This window comes from Elephantulus edwardii, unplaced genomic scaffold, assembly GCF_000299155.1.
Source record: "Elephantulus edwardii isolate Elephantulus edwardi_28Jun2011 unplaced genomic scaffold, EleEdw1.0 scaffold00003, whole genome shotgun sequence".
NCBI lineage: Eukaryota > Metazoa > Chordata > Mammalia > Macroscelidea > Macroscelididae > Elephantulus > Elephantulus edwardii.
Genome location: NW_006399753.1, coordinates 16,610,697 through 16,629,994, shown reverse-complemented (window position 1 = coordinate 16,629,994; position 19,298 = coordinate 16,610,697). Strand labels below are relative to the sequence as shown.

General features: G+C 47.2%; 1 protein-coding gene across 4 annotated transcripts in view; it reads right to left on the bottom strand.

Moving 5' to 3' along the window:
* MTSS1 (metastasis suppressor 1) overlaps positions 1 to 19,298 on the bottom strand; it is a 200,140-nt gene that overhangs the window by 178,503 nt on the left and 2,339 nt on the right. The window lies entirely within an intron of this gene.

Below are 19,298 nucleotides of genomic sequence, written 5' to 3'. Positions count from 1 at the left end.
AAGTAACAATGAAGTAAGGTTTTCAGGCAGAAGACTGGTTATCAGGAGGTGATAGATTATCTTGGTTGGCAGTTTCTAGAAGGAAATCGTGTCATTAGGGTCAGGTGCCGATATAGACAGTCTAGGTGATGGAGCAGATCTGCCCCAAAAGACTTTCCGTTACCACTACGGAAACAGATCATTAAGTCTTGTCTCCTCAGAGCTGCTGGGTGGGAGGTTCGAACTGCCAAGCTTTTGGTTAGCAGCCAGGTGTTTAAGGGTCATACCACCCTGGGTCCTCTGAAGTCTACCTACTCAACGTTTCACCAGCTAAACACAGGCGCGCTGATATTCAACTGCTCGACCTGCCTCATGAGAAGCGAGGTTTGTGTGTCTCCAATCCCCCCTCCTGGAATAACACAGGGTGCTCCTTGGAGGCAAGGGTAGCGGAACGCTATCTCACATATTTGGGGCCAGACCTTGGAAAAAGACATCAGATGGAGGGTCACCACAAGAGGGGAAGACCCTCCACAGAACTGTGGATTGGCACAGTGAATGTAACGGTGGGCTCAGACGTGGCAGAGATGAGGATGGTACAGGCTAGAGCAGGGGTCAGATCTACTGTTTATGGAGTAGCTATGATTTGCAGTTCAACTCAGTGCAACTTAACAGCATATCCACTAACATTCTCCCAGTACAATTGGGTTCTTAGCTACTGTACCTTCCCACCCCCTTCCTGGGAATAAGAGGTATAATGCATAGCATATCCAAACGTTAGCCAAAGGTCAGTGGTTCAAACCTACAAGTCCCTCTGCAGGAGAAACATGAGCAGTCTCTCACATGGATTTACAGTCTCAGAACCCAACAGAGGGTCACTGTGAGACAGAACGGTCACACTGACACAACGACCACATGGGACAGAAACTGAAGTAAGCGCTTGGTGAGCTGCACCTCAAAACCAAACCCACTGCCAGAGACTTGGTAACAATGTCTGATGACCCTTCATTGGGTTTCAGAGTCTGTAGATCGATCTTGACAGGAACTAATTCTCCCAAGAAACAACTGGTGGATTCAAACCACCAACCTTTCAGTTAACAGCCCAGCATGTAACTATCTCCCCACCCACCCACCAGGGCCGTTAGAGCTCCAGTGAACTGCAGGCCTAGAGGCTAAGTGGTCCTAGCATCATTTTACACTTGTACACCTCTCCCCACCCACTCGTCTTCACTGGAAGTGCCCCTTCCTGACTTAGCGCCACCCAACTGCAAACTGCTTCTGCAATGTAGGGAATAGTTCCTCTCAGAATCCTTGAAAGTGTGCGCACGTGCGCACACGCGAGCACGCGCGCGCGCACACACACACACACACTAGCACACTCACTTTCTCTCCCCCCCACCTCTGTCCCTCCTTCTCTTTCTCCCCCACCCCCTCTCCTAGCAACCCAAGTGGATCACGTGTGCTTGTGAGATTCTGACTGCCTAGATGGCCACCTCCAGGGACAGCTAACTGGAAGGTTGGTGGTTCAAATCCAACAGACACTTCATGGGAGAAGCTCTGGAAGTCTGCTTCTGTAAGGACTACAGCCTCAGAGCCCTAGGAGGCAGCTGTCCTCCATTCCACAGGGTCATCATGAGTCAGAACTGACCAAATAGCAATGGGTCTGGTGTCCGAGGTGGGTTCACCAGCTTGTAGGTCGACCAGCTGCTGTGTCACGTCTGACTCATGGTGACTCAGTGTCAGAGCAGAACTGTGCTCAGAGGGTCTCTCAGTGGCTGATTTTTCCAAATCAGGGTTCCTGTGAGTGAACTTGAACTTTCGACCTTTCTGTAGCAGCCAAGCGAGTTAACTGCACTACCCAGGGACTCTATAAAACCAAAACAAGTCCGTCAGCCATTGAGTCAGCTCCATCTCATGGTGACCCCTTAGTTGTTAGCGTAGAACTGTGTTTGTTAGGGTGGGTGGGCTGGTTTGGGTGGTCTTCACTGTTGTTCCAAGATGGCATATGTCACATCATTTACCAAAATTGTCCCTTTTTCTCATGTATTACTTAACACCTTTCTTTACCTTGGTTGATTTATGCTGACTTCACTCATATTTGAATAACCCTGTTTTTCCCATCACCAAAATGATCAAGGGCCTATGACTTAGAAAATGCTTCTGCCTCCCTCCGCCTCTCATCTCTGGTGGCTATCACAGAACTCTGCCTTCTTTGCATACATCAATTTTTAATTTTTTTTTAATACTACAGGACTGTACACAATTTCTTTTTCTGTGGGTGACTTATTTCACTCCTCATCATGTCCTCCAGATTCATCATGCTAAGATACCTCACCACCTTATCATTACCCTTCATAGCTGTGTAGTACTCCACTGTGTGAACGCACCACTATTTGTAAAGCCATTCACTGCTGACGAGCACAGAGACTGTTCCCATCTTCTTGCTGTCGTGAATAATGTGGCAAAGGACACAGGGCTGCACATGCCTTTGCTTGTCACAGTTCTTACATCTCTAAGGTGTATGTGGATACTTCTCAGAGTGAAGTGCTGGGTCATACATGATGCTGGACTCCACAGCTGCCAGACCATTCAACAGTTCATCAGCCACGCAGAAGAGCTCCAATGCCTCCACAACCCTGTTAGTACTAGTTACTTCTTTATTTTCTGTTGTGGGTTTTTTTTTTAACAAACAAACAAACACCAAACCGTTACCATTTCCTTTCAAAGGCAAAGATGGCACCTCCTCATGATTCTCAATTCCTAGCACAGGCTGCCAGGAAGGCGGCCCTTTGGTCAGGGAGGTGACAGAGTCCACTGGTGCCACCAAAAAGGGAACAACTGGACGTGTCGCTTTTAAAAATTTTCTTTATACTGCATAGTCTTTTTTGCTGCCTGGCTAGAGGGTCCTGATGGGCAGTCATGCACCAGAGTCTAAAAGGACCAACATGGTCTGGTTGGTAAAGCACGGGATTTCAGAGTCCAAGTGCACAACTTCAGGTCTCCCTGCTGGATGAAGTGGGCAAGTTAACTGACCACCCAGAGACTCCATGTCATGGGAATCTGACTCTAACAGTAGTCTCTGCCCTATAGATGGTGAAGAGACTGAGACTGTTAACAGCTGCAGTTTGCTTGGCTCCACAATCAACACTTGGTACCAGCAGCCAGGAAATCAAAAGACGAATTGCATTGGGAAAGTCTGCATACAGGGACCTCTACAGAGCACTGAAGAGCAATGATGTCAGTTTGGAGATTAAGGTTCACTATCCAGGCCATTGTCTTTGCAATTACTTGCTATGCATCAGAAAGCTGGACAATGACTAGGGATGGCAGAAGGAGAATTGATGCTTTGAGCTGTGATGCTAGAAAAGAGTATTGAATAAACCGTGGATGGCTAGAAGAATAAACAGGTTCATACTAGAGAGGGTGAAACCAGGCTGCTCCTTGGAGGCAAAGATTCTGAAGCTTTGTCTGACATATTTTGGCCATGTTTCAAGGAGGGATCATTCTTTGGAGAGAGAGGTCATGCTTGGGAGGGTGGAGGGACAGTGAAAGAGAGGAAGACCCTCGATGAGATGGATTGATTCAGTGACTGGGGTAATGGGGATAGGTATGTCAGAGACAGTTAAGTTTGACACAGGATACAGCAGTGTTCAGAGCTGCTGTACACAGAGTTGCTATGAGTCACAGGCAACTCGATGGCACATAACAACAACAACCACCTCAAAGGCTGGTTATGAGAGTGAGTGAAATAATACGAGTGTCTTGATGTGTCACTGAATAGCACCTAGAACTCAGTGGACTGCTGGTCACTGGTGCTTTTATGAAGGGACACTAGTAGTGTGATGGTTAAACACCAACTGTTATCTCAAAATCCAGCAAACCCTACCCGACGCCCAGAAGCTCCACAGAAGAAAAGACCCGTTCCCCTTCCACGGAGATGACAGTCCAGAAAACCTGACGGGACAGATGGAGGCTTCATGAGTCAGAGTTCAATCGACAGTACCCAGCAACAGCCGTGCTTTAGCGAGTCAGCGCACAACATCAGCAGCGCTGAGCCGGGCATTTAACGCAACATTGAATGCGCAGGCACTGAGCTGGGCACAGGCCGTGCGACGGTAAGTAAGCAGCAAAGCGTGGACAGACTCAGTCTGCAAGTAACGCGGATGTACAGTCTATGAAGTCACAGTTACCTTCAAAGTCCTGGGAGATGGGGTGGGGAGGGGGTCATAAAGGATAAGTGAAAATTTTCCTGGCTAAGAAGGAGGGAAAGAGGGAAAAACGTCTGCCAAAGCAGGAGGGTGAGCAAAGGAGAGGTCGAATTGGGGAACATCCTGTTCACCCAGGACAGGGACCAGGTATCAGGTGTAGCTGGGGAGGGGGAACGGGTGGAACCAGGGAAGGGAGGTCAGTAAGGCAGCTGGGCCTCCTTTTACTTGTTCTGTGAGCTGCAGAGAAAACTCATGGGGCCCACAGATGACACAGCAGGCCCTCAAATAGATGCCGAAGCAAGGACTTAGTTACAAACATCCCAACAGCAGGACCCTACACAGCCATTCACACCCACACTGCTTGGAATTACGCAGGGAAAAAGGCGAGGACACATTTTCTAAGTGGAAAGGTCACTTCAGACCTCTCACGGGGCTCGAGATCCTCTGCTTCAAAACGCACACACAGCCCTGTGCGATCAGCTGGTCACGGGCCACTCTGTTTTCACTTCACTCAAGTTTCTGATTCTGCTCCTATTAACTTTATATTACATAACCTGAGACATAATCCCTCATGAAATGTTCTCAAAACATTTGCTTTTTTTTTTCTTAGGGAAAAAGCTACCTCCTCAGTGACTTAATTAGGGTGTCCCTAATTAGAGCCAGCACCACATCAAAGAGGCCAGGTTCCCAGGGACCCTGGCTCCTGATCTACTTCTGGTCTCAAGACGACCTTGGTGTCTCTACAGTCAGCTCGCAGAGCCCAGCGAGGATACCAAGGACCCGGCAGGCCATCGGCCACTCCTGGCTCTGCTTCCTACTAGGGGGTGGGGTGGGGGGGTAAGCGTCCAATTATTTAGGCCCAATCGCATCCTGCCTGGGAGCTGGCTTTGAAGCGTCAGTAAACAGTCACTTCAAAACAAAGCGCGACCATTAACCATTAAACCAAACTCAAAGACTTCCTTAATGGCAGCGTGTGCTGTGGGGTTCGGGCCAGCCAGGCCTCTGAAGTGAAATCGAGTTCTCCCCGGGAACTAATCCTAAAGCATTTCCAGCCTCAAATGCAAATATCTCCGGGTTTCCTGTTTTGAAGAGAGGTTATTGAGACGGCCTCATGGAGCCAGATTCTAGAGCAAAAGAAAGTGTGCTGTGTGGCTGTCTCCTGGCCAGCTGTGCCAGACTCAGTCCCCACCTCCACATACACCCTAAAGGGCACCCACTGGCTGAGTCAGACACCCAATAACTAGACCTCATCAACTGGGTCATGTTGGATGCCATGAAGTCAATTCCAAGGCACAAAGACCCGGTTTGACAAAGGAGAACCGCCCCCTGGGCTTTGCGGGCTGCAATGCTTATGTGAGCACATCGCCAGGTCTTCCTTCCACAGAGCTGCAGGGTGGGTCTGAGCTCCCAACCCTGTGGTCAGTGACCAAGTGCCTAACCACTGTGTCCTCAGGAATCCTTAACTGGGTCATGATTTTCTTTCAATGAAGGGAGACCTCTTGGCTTCTTCAGAAGCTCGGAAACAATGAACCTTAAGCTTTATATGTTTTTCCCTGGCTCACTCTGAGTTCTAACGGTATAGAAAGAGCAAAGTGCAACAATGAATAACTGGAAACCCTAAGTCTCTGTAAGCTTTCATTAAAATTAATTTATAAAATTTTTTTTAAAAAACCCAAAATCAATCAATGGGCTACATCCATGGCAGAGTGAGAGGAAATCCTAAAATCTGGGCTATGAGAGACAGTCCCACAGGGTGCAGAAGAACACAGACTGCCGAGGTTCAAATCCCAGCCCCACCTCTCAGCAGTTACAGGTGCAGACAAATGGCTGCGCTTTATCTAAGCCTCTCTTTCTCCATCTGTAAAATGGGGATTATAATAATAACTACTTTCCTGGATGGTTGAGGGACCTGAATGAGTGGATGCTCCAAACAGTGCCAGGTACAAAGGTAGCTGCTGGGTGCCGGCGAGTGGATTCCAGCCCACAGCGGCAGAGCGGAACCCTGCTGGGTTTCCTAGGCTGTAATCTTTATGAAAGCAGATGGCAAAGTCTTTCCCCCATGGAGCCACGAGGTGGGTTTGAACTGTCGGCCTTCTGATTAGCACTTTAGCCACTGGGCAACGAGGCTCCTTCCTTGGTAAACAGATAATGCCCTAAAAATGCTTGTTTAGGAAGTACAACAGCAACAAAATCCCGTTCTAGACTGGGGAACGGTAGTGATAAAAGCTTTCCCTGACTGTCCTTTCACCCCAAATGGGAGGAGAGGGTCCTCCCCAGTTTTCTCATTAAACTGTATGCTGACCTTGGAGCCATTACTGATCATATGATTCTAATTTCAGCTCTTCTCCGCCACTGGGCTGTCCGGCTCAGGGGCAGGGGCATGGTCTTTCCTGTTCCTGGGAGGTAGCTCTCCCACCTGGCACACAGGAGTCTTGCTATGATACATATTCAAGTTATGCACTGGGTTCTCTCATTGCTTCCATGCTGAAGGCTGAAAAAAGCCCACTTCACTGTTGTTCCTACCTCACTGTCACCGCGAAGGGACAGGATTCCAGAATTCACTGGGCCTGTGAGAGGAACAACGAACAGGGCCCCTTATGGTGTCCCCAACCTCAACTAAGGTGACTGGAGAGATTGAAAGAGACCCCCGCTCAGCCCGAATTCATGCACCCCTCTCTACCTTTACTTTCTCATTTAATCCTCAACAACTTCAAGAGGGAAATACTATTCCACGCATTTTACAGATAAGAAAACCAAGGCTCAGGGAGGGTGAGCCACCTTTTGAGAGTAATGGAGTTAAAGGGCCCTGCTTCCAAATCAAAGAAAACCACTCTTAAGAACAGAGTGAATCCCAGGAAACAGCAAGGTAGATGTCTGTGTATGGTGTGAGCCAGTTAAGCACTTGATTTCTAACTAGTTCAAATCCACCCACAAGTGCCTCAGGAGACAGGTCCGCTGCTGTTCCCCATAGAGCAGTTCTACTCTGTGCACATGGGGTCGCCATGAGATGTAATGGATTGGACAGCAACTAACACAACAACAAAATCCTGACTGCAGCTTCAGTGCACCTGGTTTGATGGAGGGACGACACGTCAGTGAACTTTTCAGCAAGGTCCTACTGGACAGAAAGGAATCCAACAGGCAGGAGTGGGAGAGAGTCCTCCAAGGACACCCGGCAGGAATGAGGGGTCCAGGATGTGGCCAGGGGAGCTGTGAACACACAGTGGGCCGCTCAGCTGGGCTCAGTCTCAGAGGCCTTGAATATCAGGCGTACAAGGAGAAAGAACTTAGGCACAGCCAACACGTGGGAAGGGACAGAGCCTCAGACAGGCTCCTGTCTCAGGCAACAGGCAAATGAGGGTTATTTTTCCTGAAAAGAGGGAGACACCCCAGAAAATGAAATGAAAGGAGACTTGTAAAGACAGCTTTACCAAGCAACTCCTTCCACCTCCTTCAGCAACTCCAAAACACTTTCTTAAGACATTAAAATAAATGTCCTGACAGCACTGGCCATACGCTCAGCCCTCCCGTAAGCATTACATCCAGACAGTGGGTTTCCTTATAGAGAAATCAGATGCAAGCGGCCCCAGCCGGGCCAGCTGAGGTTATGATGAACTCAAGGACGATTTACTTAGCTGGGGTAAGAGCTCCACTTCTCTACTTCCTGCCTCTTCACTCTACGTGCTAAGTACAGCTCCCTAAAGGGTGGGGTAGCATCCGCCCTAAGACATGATGGAGGTAATTGCTACACTGATTTTCGGGCTTCAAAATAACTCATTCCCAAATCTACAGGGCAGAATAACAACAGAGGCTATGTCAGCACATGGGTGCCAAGCTCTGCACAAAACCCTTCACAAGCATGTCTCGTTTCAGAATCCTCCCAGCAACCCTCTCAAGTGGGTATGCCATTAGACCCATCTTCCAGAAAAGTGGACTGAGGCCTGAGTGGTCACAGAGCTGCCCCCTGGGTTTAAAATCATATCCATTTGGTTGAAAATAGATTCCTTCTACTGTAAGGTCAGCGAGACCTAGAGACGTTTGATGGGGGTAGTGAAGCTGTCACTGTTGTTTTACGTGCCATCAAGTCAACCATCATGACTCCAACTTCAGGTGACGGCAGAGAACTGCCCCACAGGCTGTATCTTAGATGAGAGCGGATCCCCAAGTCTTCCTCCCAGAGCTGGCTGGGTTTGAACTGTCCACTTTTCACTTAGCAGCCTACCACTTTAATGCTGTCCCAACAGAGTCCCTACAGTTGGGATTCAGGGGAAGCAATGTGACTAGAAGGGGGTCTGCGCTTATGGGGAAGGGGTGTTCCAACTCGAGCAACCCTGTGTCCAAGAGAACAAAGCACTGCCCAGTCCTGCCCCATGCCCCCACACTCGGCTGTTACGTGAGCGCACTGGTGCAGCCGCTGTGCCAATCCATCCGGCTGAAGGTCTTTGTTGTTGACCCTCTCCTTTCCCAAGCAGTATGTCTCTTCATAGGGACTGGTGCCTCCTGATTTTAAACCAGACAGTGTTCCTTTGCTGCATTCAGACAACAGCTTCTTAGTCTAAGTATATATTCTGTAGGAGAACAATTAAGTGTTCCAGGATTCCCATTCTTGTCAATGTTAGCCATCAATGACACACATGCAACATGCCTGTGACAAAAATCTCATCAACCTCCATTCTGGATGCACTTGCTCCGAGATAGATGTGTTCATTCTTCTAGCATTCCGTGGTATTTTCATTATTTTTTGGCATCACAGTGCAAAGATATGAATTCATCTTTGGTCTTTGTTTACTCACTGTCCAGTTTCCACATGCACACAAAGGAACTGAAAGTAGTATAGCTTGGGTCCGGTGCACCTCGGTCCTCGAAGTGACATCTTTGCTTCCATAAACACCTTACTCTTACTCTGATATCTCTTACTGAACTGAGGCACAAACTGAGATTTGTACACAAATGTTTATAGCAGCATTATTCACCATCACAAGAACATGGAAACAGCCCAAATGTCCAACCACAAATGAATGGATTGAGAAATTATGGTACATTCACACAATGGAATACTATGTAGCACGCAGGAGCAATGGCTTTGTAAATTGTTAACTAACTTAGGAGGGACTGGAGAGCATTATGCTGAGTGAACTCAGTCCCACAAGGATAAGTATTATATAAGATTTTTATTGTAGAATGAGAATAAAGATCGAGGAGAGGTGGGAGAGACTCCAAGCAGAGGGATGTGACTGTACAAGGGGAAGGGGGTATTAATCATTGGGTTGTACAATTTGATGGGTGGAGGGGGTGAGGGAAATTGAAATAGTTTGCTCGAATTTGTGTTAGAATTTTGTAAATAAACTGGGGGGATCTCTTATAGCAGATTTGTCCAATGCAATTTTTTCATTTGATTTCCTAACTGCTGCTTCCAGGTTAACAACTGTAGATCCAAGTAAAATCAAATCCCTCCATTTGATCCAATTTGTGCAGATACCTGTTTTCTTTAAGTTCAACTGTAACACAGAAGATTGTAGGCTTTGACTCTCATCAGGAAGTGCTTCAAGTTCTCTTGAAGCAAGCAATGATTGGCCACCTTGACCATACCTGCAAGCTATGACTTAAGTCCTCCTGTAATCCTGATACTGTGCCCTCCTTATAACTATCTCAATTTCTCATATTATTTTTTCAGCACACAGACTGAATAAGGACAGTGAAAGGATAAACCCCGGCACACACTTTTTCTGATTCTAAACCTGCCAGTATCCCCTTATTCCATTCAAATGACTTCTTCTTGGTCTATATTAAGATTCCATATGAACCCAATCAAGTGTTCTAAAGTCCCTTTTCTCACAATGCTATCCATAATCCACAATGATCTACACACACAGCTGATCGCCTTAGCGTAGTTGTTAAAACACAAACATCTCTCTTGTATTCTCCACCTTCAGCCAAGATCCATCTGATAGCAGCAATGCTATCCCCCTCATGTCACATCTTCTGAATCCAGTTTGAGTTTTGGATAGTTTGTTGACAACATACCACTACAACTATATAAAAATTATCTTCAACAAAATTTTATTTGCATATTTTATTAATGTTATTGTTCAGTAACTTCTGAATTTTTTTTAAATACTGTCCTTCTGAGTAGGCACCTATATGGATTTCTCCCAAGTCGGCCGGCCTGGTGACTGTCTTCCAAGTTTCTCTGGACAGACAAGTGAGTGCTTCCAGAATGGTGCCCTTCCTCGAAGCACTTCAGCTGGTATTCTGTCAATTCCTGGAGAACTTTCTCCTTCCACCAATGCCTTCAGTATAATCTGAATTTCTTCATTCTCCACCATCAGTTCTTAGTCATATTCGAGCTCCTGAAATAGGTGAACCACCACCAATTCTTTTGGTATAGGGATTAAGTCTATTCCTTTCTGAGTCTTTTTAATAATAATAAAAAAAAACCTACGTTCTAGATTGTGTGTCTAGTGGGGCAGCCACTAGTTACATGCGGTTTAGTGACTTTAAATTCATCATCCCATTGCTGTTTAGCTGAATTCTGCCGCCAGTGACCCCACAGAATACAGGGAGCTTCTCCATAGGATTCTCAAGAAAATCCTTACAGAAGAACATTACTAAATCTTTCTTCCAGAAGGTAACTGGTAAGTTTGAAATACCAATCTTTTGGTTAGAAATCAAGTGCTTAAAGCTATATGACCAGGGATTCTTAATTATAAATGAATGAAATGAAATGAAACATTCTGTGTCTTAATGTCACTGGCCATAACGCCACTGTTGAATGGTCACATGTGGCTGGGGACATACGAGATGGTTTTCCATCATTGCAGGAAGCTATATTGAGCAGCATTATCATAGATCAAGGGAGCTCTGTTGCTTTAGTGGTAAGGAGCTGAGCTGCCAACCCAAAGGCACTCAGTTCAAATCCACCACAGGAGAAAGAAGGGCAATCTCTTCTTGTGTGATTAAATTGCCTCTGAAAGCCCACCGGAGGGTCAGCTATGAGTAAGTTTCAATTCAACAATATGCAACAATATCAGAAGTCATGAGGATGGTACAGGTTAGGACAAGGGTCAGTTCTGCTGTTCTTAGTGTCGGTAAGAGTCAAAGTTGACTCAATGGTGCCAAATAGTAACATTACAAATAAAGAAGAAATAGCCATATATTATAAAGAAGCTTTTATTCAGACTTAGATAAGAGCAAGAAAACACTATGATGGAGCTGGAACTTTGTGAGGGAAAGCTGGGTGACTTTCAAGCCTGGCTGAACCCTAGTATTATCTGGGGTACTTTTAAAAATCTCAGTATCTAAGGTTTCCCCCAAAACCTAAAAATGAAACTCTCTGCCATGGGGTAAATTGTGATTCATGGTGACCTGTGTAATAAAGGATACAACCAAGCACCACATAGTGCTTGGCTATAACCTTTATGGGAGGGGCCCTGGTGGTACAAATGATTGAATGCTCAGCTACTAACTGAAAGACTGGTGGTTCAAATTCACCAAGAGGTTCTTGGGGGGAAAGACCTGGCAATCTGCTTCTGTAAAGATCAAACCCCTAAAAACTCTCTGGGACAGTCAATCTGCCCCATGAGAGAGGTATCAGAGTTGGGGCGGGGAGTCAACAGGCCCTAAGAACCACCACCATTATGGATACAGATTGTCAAGCCTTTTTTTCCTCAGCACTGATGGATGGGTTCTAACCACTCCAACTTCCAGCTGACTCTAAATCCTTTGCACTCCTAGAACCGCTGAACAGAACCTCGGGGATTGGTGCCCAGGCACCAGCATTTTTAAAGATTCCAGGGAAGGAATCCCCATAACCACAAGCACTCCACCTGAAGGGGCCCCAACTTCCCAGAACCTCCTCCTATGGCCAGAGGCATCACTTGGTCCCTGTAGACCCTGTGGGCGGCATCAGGGACAAGGGGGCCAGGCTGGATCTGCCGCCCGGCCGCACTCAGAAGGCCTTGGGTGCTGAGCCAGCTAATACTTTTTACTGCAGTCCAAAGTCTTTGAGGGAGTGAAAGCAAATAAAAAGACACACCACCGCTCAAAAGGCACTCCATTGATTTTTTTTTCCACCCACTTAAACTGGACAGGGTAAAAAAAAAAGCCACTTAGAGACTGTGACCCCAGCCATCTATGCCAAGAATCAGCAGCGCAGGAAGTCTTTCTTTTTTTTTGCGATCCCATCAACTTCTCAAAACTCTCCAAGGCTCAGCCCAACCTGGAGGGCTCCCAGGTCCCAATTCAACCCAGAAAGCTTTTCTTCACAAGTGACCCAGGCACACGGAGAGCCAAGGTAAGGCTTCTTTCGGAGCAGTCATCTGAACTTTGCCTTGTTGTTGTTCTCGTGTGCCATCAAGTTGGAACCAACCCATAGCGGAGGCACCAGCAGGTTTTCAGAGGCAGTAAATCACGTGGGAGGAGACTGCTCAACCTTCTCCCACAGAGCATCTGGTAGATTTGAACCCTCTGCCTTTGGGACTGCAGTACAGCTGCTTACCACTAAGCCATGGACCGGTGTAATTCCTAAAATTAGTGGGAACACGTTGGTGCTGGTGTCCAGCCTGAAGGATCAGTGGGTTCTCTGGACCTGTGAATGCTGCCATCTGTCCAGCGTGGAGCAGACACCATATATTCTAGGTAGGGACAAAGGCAGGTGTCATGGTGACAGTCTGACCCAAAGGTTCCCCTGCCTCCCTTAACAACAAGGGGACACTGCATGAGCTCCTGGAGAACTCTGGCAGCAGGAAAGGCAAGGAAGACATAGCATGTTGATATTTTGTAAATTAAAGTATTTCCATGAATGGGATCACCAGGTAGGAGGCAGCCAACCCACAACACCACTCAGAGCACCTGCATTCAAGCTCCTCCTCCATCCAGCTAGTCCTCCAGACCCCCACCAAGAAGGTCCTGACTCCTCCCTTAACCTTCTGAAGACCCAGCAAAGAATCCCCACCCTGCCTGAAGCATATTCTAAAGATGTGGTTAACCATTCAGCTGCTCACCAAAGGCTTGGCAGCCGGTGCCCACCCGCTGCTCCACGGGAGAACAAGGTGGCAGTCTACTTCTGTAAGGTTTTATAGGACTGAAACCTACAGAGCAGTTCTACCCTGGCCTATAGGGCCCCTCTGCGAGGGAAGTGACACCATAGCCCTGGGTCGTGTTTGGGGTTTTTGCTCATTAGTTGACCACAGAGCCCTGGTGGTGGGGTGGATAAGTCCTTGGCTGCTAACTTAAAGGTCTGTGGTTTGAACCCACCGAGCCTCTTCCAAAGACAAAGACTTGGCAGTTTGTTTCTAGAAAGATTTACTGCCTGAGAAAGGCAGCTCCACTCTGTCCTTTGAGGTCTCTATAAACCGGAATCATTTTGACAGCAGTGGGGTTTTGGCTTGATGTTTGGGAAGACAGATGCAGGGTCCAACAGGCCAAGGTCTGAAGACCAGCTCTACCTCACAAGCCACAGAACCCCGGCAAGCCTCAGCTTTCTCACCTGTGAAAGGGTCACAGAAAGGCAACCACACGAAGCACCTGGCACACGAAGTACGGAACACCTGCCAACTGCCGAGTGGTACCTGAGAGCATCTTAGACACCCAGACGCTCCGGCCACTCAGGAGGTAAAAGGCAACCTCATCCAACCACATAGAGAGCAGAGGAGATGAGACCACAGGCCAAGGCCTGCACGGCAGAGCATAACCCTCAATGGGTGCGTTGGGGTGGGGAGTGAGAAGGGGTGTGTGTGTGTGTGTGTGTGTGTGCACGCACTTAGTGGCACACACTCTGCGGGCCCTTCTGCAATCTACCAGCTAATTCAAGGAAGGACTCGGCAATGAAACACAATGGTTTCTTTAATGCTCAGCCAATTAATTTACCCATTTGTCTCCCAGTTTGCTACTTAATAAGGCCTTATCAGCCATGCAATCTGCGAATCGAAGCTACACTGCTTAAGGCACCAGCCAGGCCCCCATAAGGGGCCCGGGATCCTTGTCTGATGTCCTACACCACTAACTGCGTCCCCCGGCTTCTTGTTCCGTTTGGGGAGAGGTTATGTCTTTGTTTTTTTCCCAGAGGTGTGTGGGTTTTAGGGGAAAGTGTCCTGAAGGCAGTTCCGAGAAGTAACAGGGAACTCGATGTGATCTCATTTTCCATACTCAACCTGAGCCTTTTGCCAGCCCTCCTCACCCATCCCCAGGAAGAGGGAGTCAACAAGCTTCGAGGAAAATTATAGACAAAGCATCCAGCAGATCAATAGCTGCAACCTTTTCACCTTCCAAGCATTTCGGTCACCCCCAAAGAGCTCACCCACAATGACAACAATGGAGCTTTAATCCCTATTCCTTATAGGCCGAGATGCAAAAGAAAAGTTGAAAGGCCAAAAGGGGTCAGAGCCAAAAAGACATGATCTGCAAACCAAAACAACTAACTTCCTGCTACTGTGTTGGTTCCAACTCACAGTGGCTGCACGACACGGGAGAGCTGCCCTGTAAGGCTTCTGAGCCTAGAAATCTTTATGGAAGCAGTCCGCCACATCTCTGTCCCACAGAGGAGCTGGTGAATTCAAACCACCAATCTTTTGATTGGTACTCAGCTTGGAAACAGGAGTGGCATCCACTTCCGAAATGGCTTGCCTCCGGAAACTCTATGAACGTGGAGAAACGACGAAAGTGATACAAGTGCTCAGGTCTTTCATTCATAGGGTCACTATGGGTCGCCTACAACTCGATGGCACTTAACAACAATAACAACAACAACATAGAGAGAGCTCAGTTGGCCTACTGGACAGAAAGTGATGCTACCAAGCTAAAGGTGGGTAATTTTAATCTGCATCCCTCAGGCCTGGTTTTAATTGTTTTTGGTCAAACATTCTTCTAAGTGGTATAACACTGGTCTCTCTAATTACTGTACAGAGGTAACTCGCGGTTGCTGTGATGCTAAACACTGTGACACTGATGTGTCAAATGCAGTAATAGTTACCCATGGTGGACAGCGTTTGGTGGAGCTCCCTGATTAAAAGAAGGTTGGAAGCAAGAGTGGCATCCACTTCCAAAATGGCTTGCCTCCAGAAATGCTATGAATGTGGAGAAGCGACGAAAGTTCAAGTCTTTCGTTCATGAGTTGTCTATGACTTGATGGCACTTCACAACAACAATAAAATGCTACCAGGTCTGCATTGGAACACATTTATACTGAAAAACGGTCCACTGTTTGTGTTTAAAAAATAAATTAAGTAATTAATTAAAAAATCCAAATGTTAGAACCCTGCTGAATTTCTTACATGAAACCAGGGGCCAGCAACACGGCTGAGGGTCCAGTCTTCCAGGCAGAAGAGCAAGAGGGGTGGCCGAACCTTAAAATTCCACAACTGCACTTACCTTCCAAGCAAACCGTGACCTGCCCTGACTTATTCTCTTCCTGCAGGACATTCCAGACTATGGAATTTCAGGGAGGAAAGGATCAGCGTGTCAAGCACCAAGTTCAGAGGGATTTTATTAAAGTATCACGTGGAAGGGGTTTTCCCACAGAAACACTCATGCTTTGACCCAAAATGACTTCTTTTCAAACCAAGAAAACAAGATTTGCAGCTTAAACAAAAAAGAACCAAACAAACTCTGAGGAGCCCTGGCCTGCACTGAAAACACCCAAATTTGTAAGGAGGAACCGATTTGGGGTGCGTCCCAGCGGCCCAATCTTTGACATCTCCACCTTCTCCTACAGGCTGCACAGAGGAAGCAGTAAAGATAGGCCAAACACAGCCATTTGCGAAGAGAAAAGCCAGCAAGGGCCCATCTGGACTTTACAAGGGCTGTGCTTGTCTTTCTGCGCCTGTCACCAGTCACAGGAAGGGGGCCACCCCCTCGTTGCACCTGGCCACTGGCTGGGACCCTGGCCAGGCTTTCAAGATATTTTTTAAAGAGTCAAAGGGGTAGTCCTGTTGGGTCAGCCACCCTTCCCTGTGGCCACCGTGTTGTATTTCTGGTGTGTAGTTACAGCTCATGGGACTAGGAGCATTCCAAGGTCAGGGGCTATGAAATTACGTGGCCTCACAGCCTCACCAAACGCCCACCACGAGTCCGCTAGTTGTTATCAACTCAGTTTTAACTCATGCTGATTCCTGTGTCAAAAAGTAAAACACTGCCTGTCCCCAGGCCATTTTAAAGGCGCTCACCAAAAGGTCTGAGGCCTGAACCCACAGGTCGCTCTGTGGGAGAGGGATGAAGCGGTCACTTATGTGAAGCTTTACAGCCTTGAAAACCCTGTGGGCAGTTCCACTGCGTGCTATCAGGTCAATGAATTATTATTATTATTATTATTATTATTATTATTAAAAAGACATGAACTGGGCAGGAGGGGTAGGAAGGAAAATGTACAACAATGAATGAATGAAAATCCAACTTTTCTATGAACTTTCATTAAAATCACAGTAATTTTTAAAAGAGTTGGGACTAATGGGAGTGTTTTGGGTTTGATTTTGATGCCGTCTTTGGCAGAGATCAGGGGTGGGATCCAGGCCACTGGCACGGCTGCTGTGCATTCTGCGTGCCTTTCAAGCAGAGGACGCACCTTCCAACTCTCCAGCGGACCGTGTTCTGTTACAGCCCACATGTCTCCGGCTAATTTTCAGAAGTAGATCGCCTTTCCTCCTACTCCATCTTTGAGTGGAAGCCGCACTTAAGCCTGTCCACCATGAGGGACCCTGGGGCATCTGAAATCTCGTGGGTTATAGCCTCCCACGCATGGCCATCTAAGAGAGGAGTGGGGATCCCACCTACCAGGCACTCAGTAAACCGTCCAAGTGAACTTCTCAGCTGACAGGAACCCCAGAGCCCAGGCAGCCGGGAGGGAAAAAAACACCCTGAAATCCAAAACACCCTGAAATCCGCATCCAACCTTGGACCCGCTACCCACATTCCTGATCTCATGATAAGTGAGGGAAAATAGCATGACGTGCCTTTGAACCACAAAAGATTTCCATGGAATTCAAGAAGTCCCTTCAGCAGTTCTAATTTTAGGCAGAACTGAGGAGAGAGGACAGTGTTGGCTAAGAGAGGTGGGGGGCGGCGGAGAGGAACTGAATAAGGCCCCTATTCTGCCTGCACAGGTGCTCGTAACAGGACACCCCTCTCCAGAGGGAGAGGCGGGGTGGAGAGTTCAAGGTGTGGTTGGGGCATTTTTGCACCCCCTCCATCACATTATATAACCAGAGCACATGGTCTCAGGTTGGGCCAAAGTTCTGCGTGCATCAGGCCCCATTCAGCTCCAACCTGCTGATTCTCGAGCAACAAGGGTAAGGAAATGAGTAGATTTTAGGCATTTCACTATTTTTTTGAAAAGTTAATAATTATAAGAAAAAAACAACTACTGGGTACACTGCCCCTCCCTAACTTTGGCCAGTAGAGTCCTCTTATCTTAAAAAAAGAAAGAAAGGAAAGGGAAAAACTTCAAACTTCGCTCAATTAATTCTCTGCTGGTCCAATTACATCAAAGCACTGGGCCACTTGAACAGTGTGTTCTTTGAAGAACTGGCTAAATGGGATCAAGCTGATAACAGCAACTCGAAAGGTGAGACAGGAAGCTGACAGGGCAGTGAGTTTAAAGCTCCTGGGGGAGGGAGGGAGAACTCAGAACAGGCAAGTGAGAATGGGCGTACAACCTGAAGAATATCAACACCACCACCAGATGCACACACTGAAATTGTTCGATTGGTGTGTGCTTCACTGTGCACACTTTGAACACTAACAAAATAAATTTTAAAAATAAATAAATAAAAACGCAATGGTGGCACAAATCTGTTAACATTGAGCCTGACTATGCGATTCCAGAACCTTCTAAAATAGTCAGCATTGTCCCAACATCAGACATCAATCAACAGGCCTTCACAACAGCCATTCCCGGCTACCATTCCCTGGACAAACCCTCCCTTCTCCCAGCCCCGAGCTCATCTTATTTTCAACTTCCGTTGAGACCAACACCAAATGAGGAAAGGAAGCTAGTAAATGAATTTGCACACTGTCCCTTTCAGGGACCCCCAAAGGAGGGTGGAAGAAAAGGGGGGGGCACTAGGCTGCCTCCTCCTCAAGGAATCAGTTATTGAGCAGCTATTGTATGCCTTGTGTAGCTCCTACATCCCATGGAAGAAAACTGAGGGTTCCCTCTACACCCTGTACCCCAGAAAGACTTACACACCTGCTGACAGTTTGGCCTTTCACTGGATGAAGTATTACTGGAGGAAAGCAGAAAGAATTCTCTCTAGTTCTTCAGTGTCTTGGAAATTCTTTGGTTTTAGCAAACGGATGGTGTGAGGCCTTGAAATCACTTCATTTTTATTTTTTTTTCTCCAAAAAGGAAATTGACTCCCTTCCTGTGCTGTTAATAGCACTGCCATACATCTAAGTGAAGCAAATGCTCCCAATAAAACCATTTTCCTTGAGCCTTTTTTCTCTTCACCCCAATTTGACATCCCTTCTAAAAAACAAATCTAAAAACATTAGCAAGATGTCATTCCAGGTGGGTGTCCAACACTTCCGCTTGTCCTTCGAAGCCAAAGGGAGAGGGGACCAAAGGCATTTTAAATCCATCATGGGAGTTCAGAGACGAGGAAAGGCGGCTAAGCTGATCATTAGCAAGTCAGCTGATGTCAGAAATTAAAGGCGACTTTTCTTGCTGGCGGCTTCATGCATATGTATGCTATACCCTGCTTACCCTACAGACACACGATCTGTGAGATGCCCTTTTAAAATACCACTGCCTAGAGAAGGGTTTTTTAAAGAACTCCATGAATACAGCAACGATCCTTGGCATCAAAAATCTTGGGCACTAAAACATCCACCTGACTTGTTTCTTCCTGGGTCCCCACAGCCCAAAAGTCTGCAGAGCTGAGGGCATGACTCAGTACTCTGCTCTTCTGCCCAAGCCAAGCCAAGCCAGCCAGCCTTTAAACCCAACCCTGACCAAGAGGGTGGGGAGGGAGCCTTTGGGGATGGTTGTTTTGTTGTGAGTGAGTGAGTGAATGAGTGAGAGAGAGAGAGAGTGTGTGTGTGTGTGTGTGTGTGTGTGTGTGTGTGTGAGAGAGAGAGAGAGAGAGAGAAGGGGTGACAAAAAACATTCTAACATTGGATTTG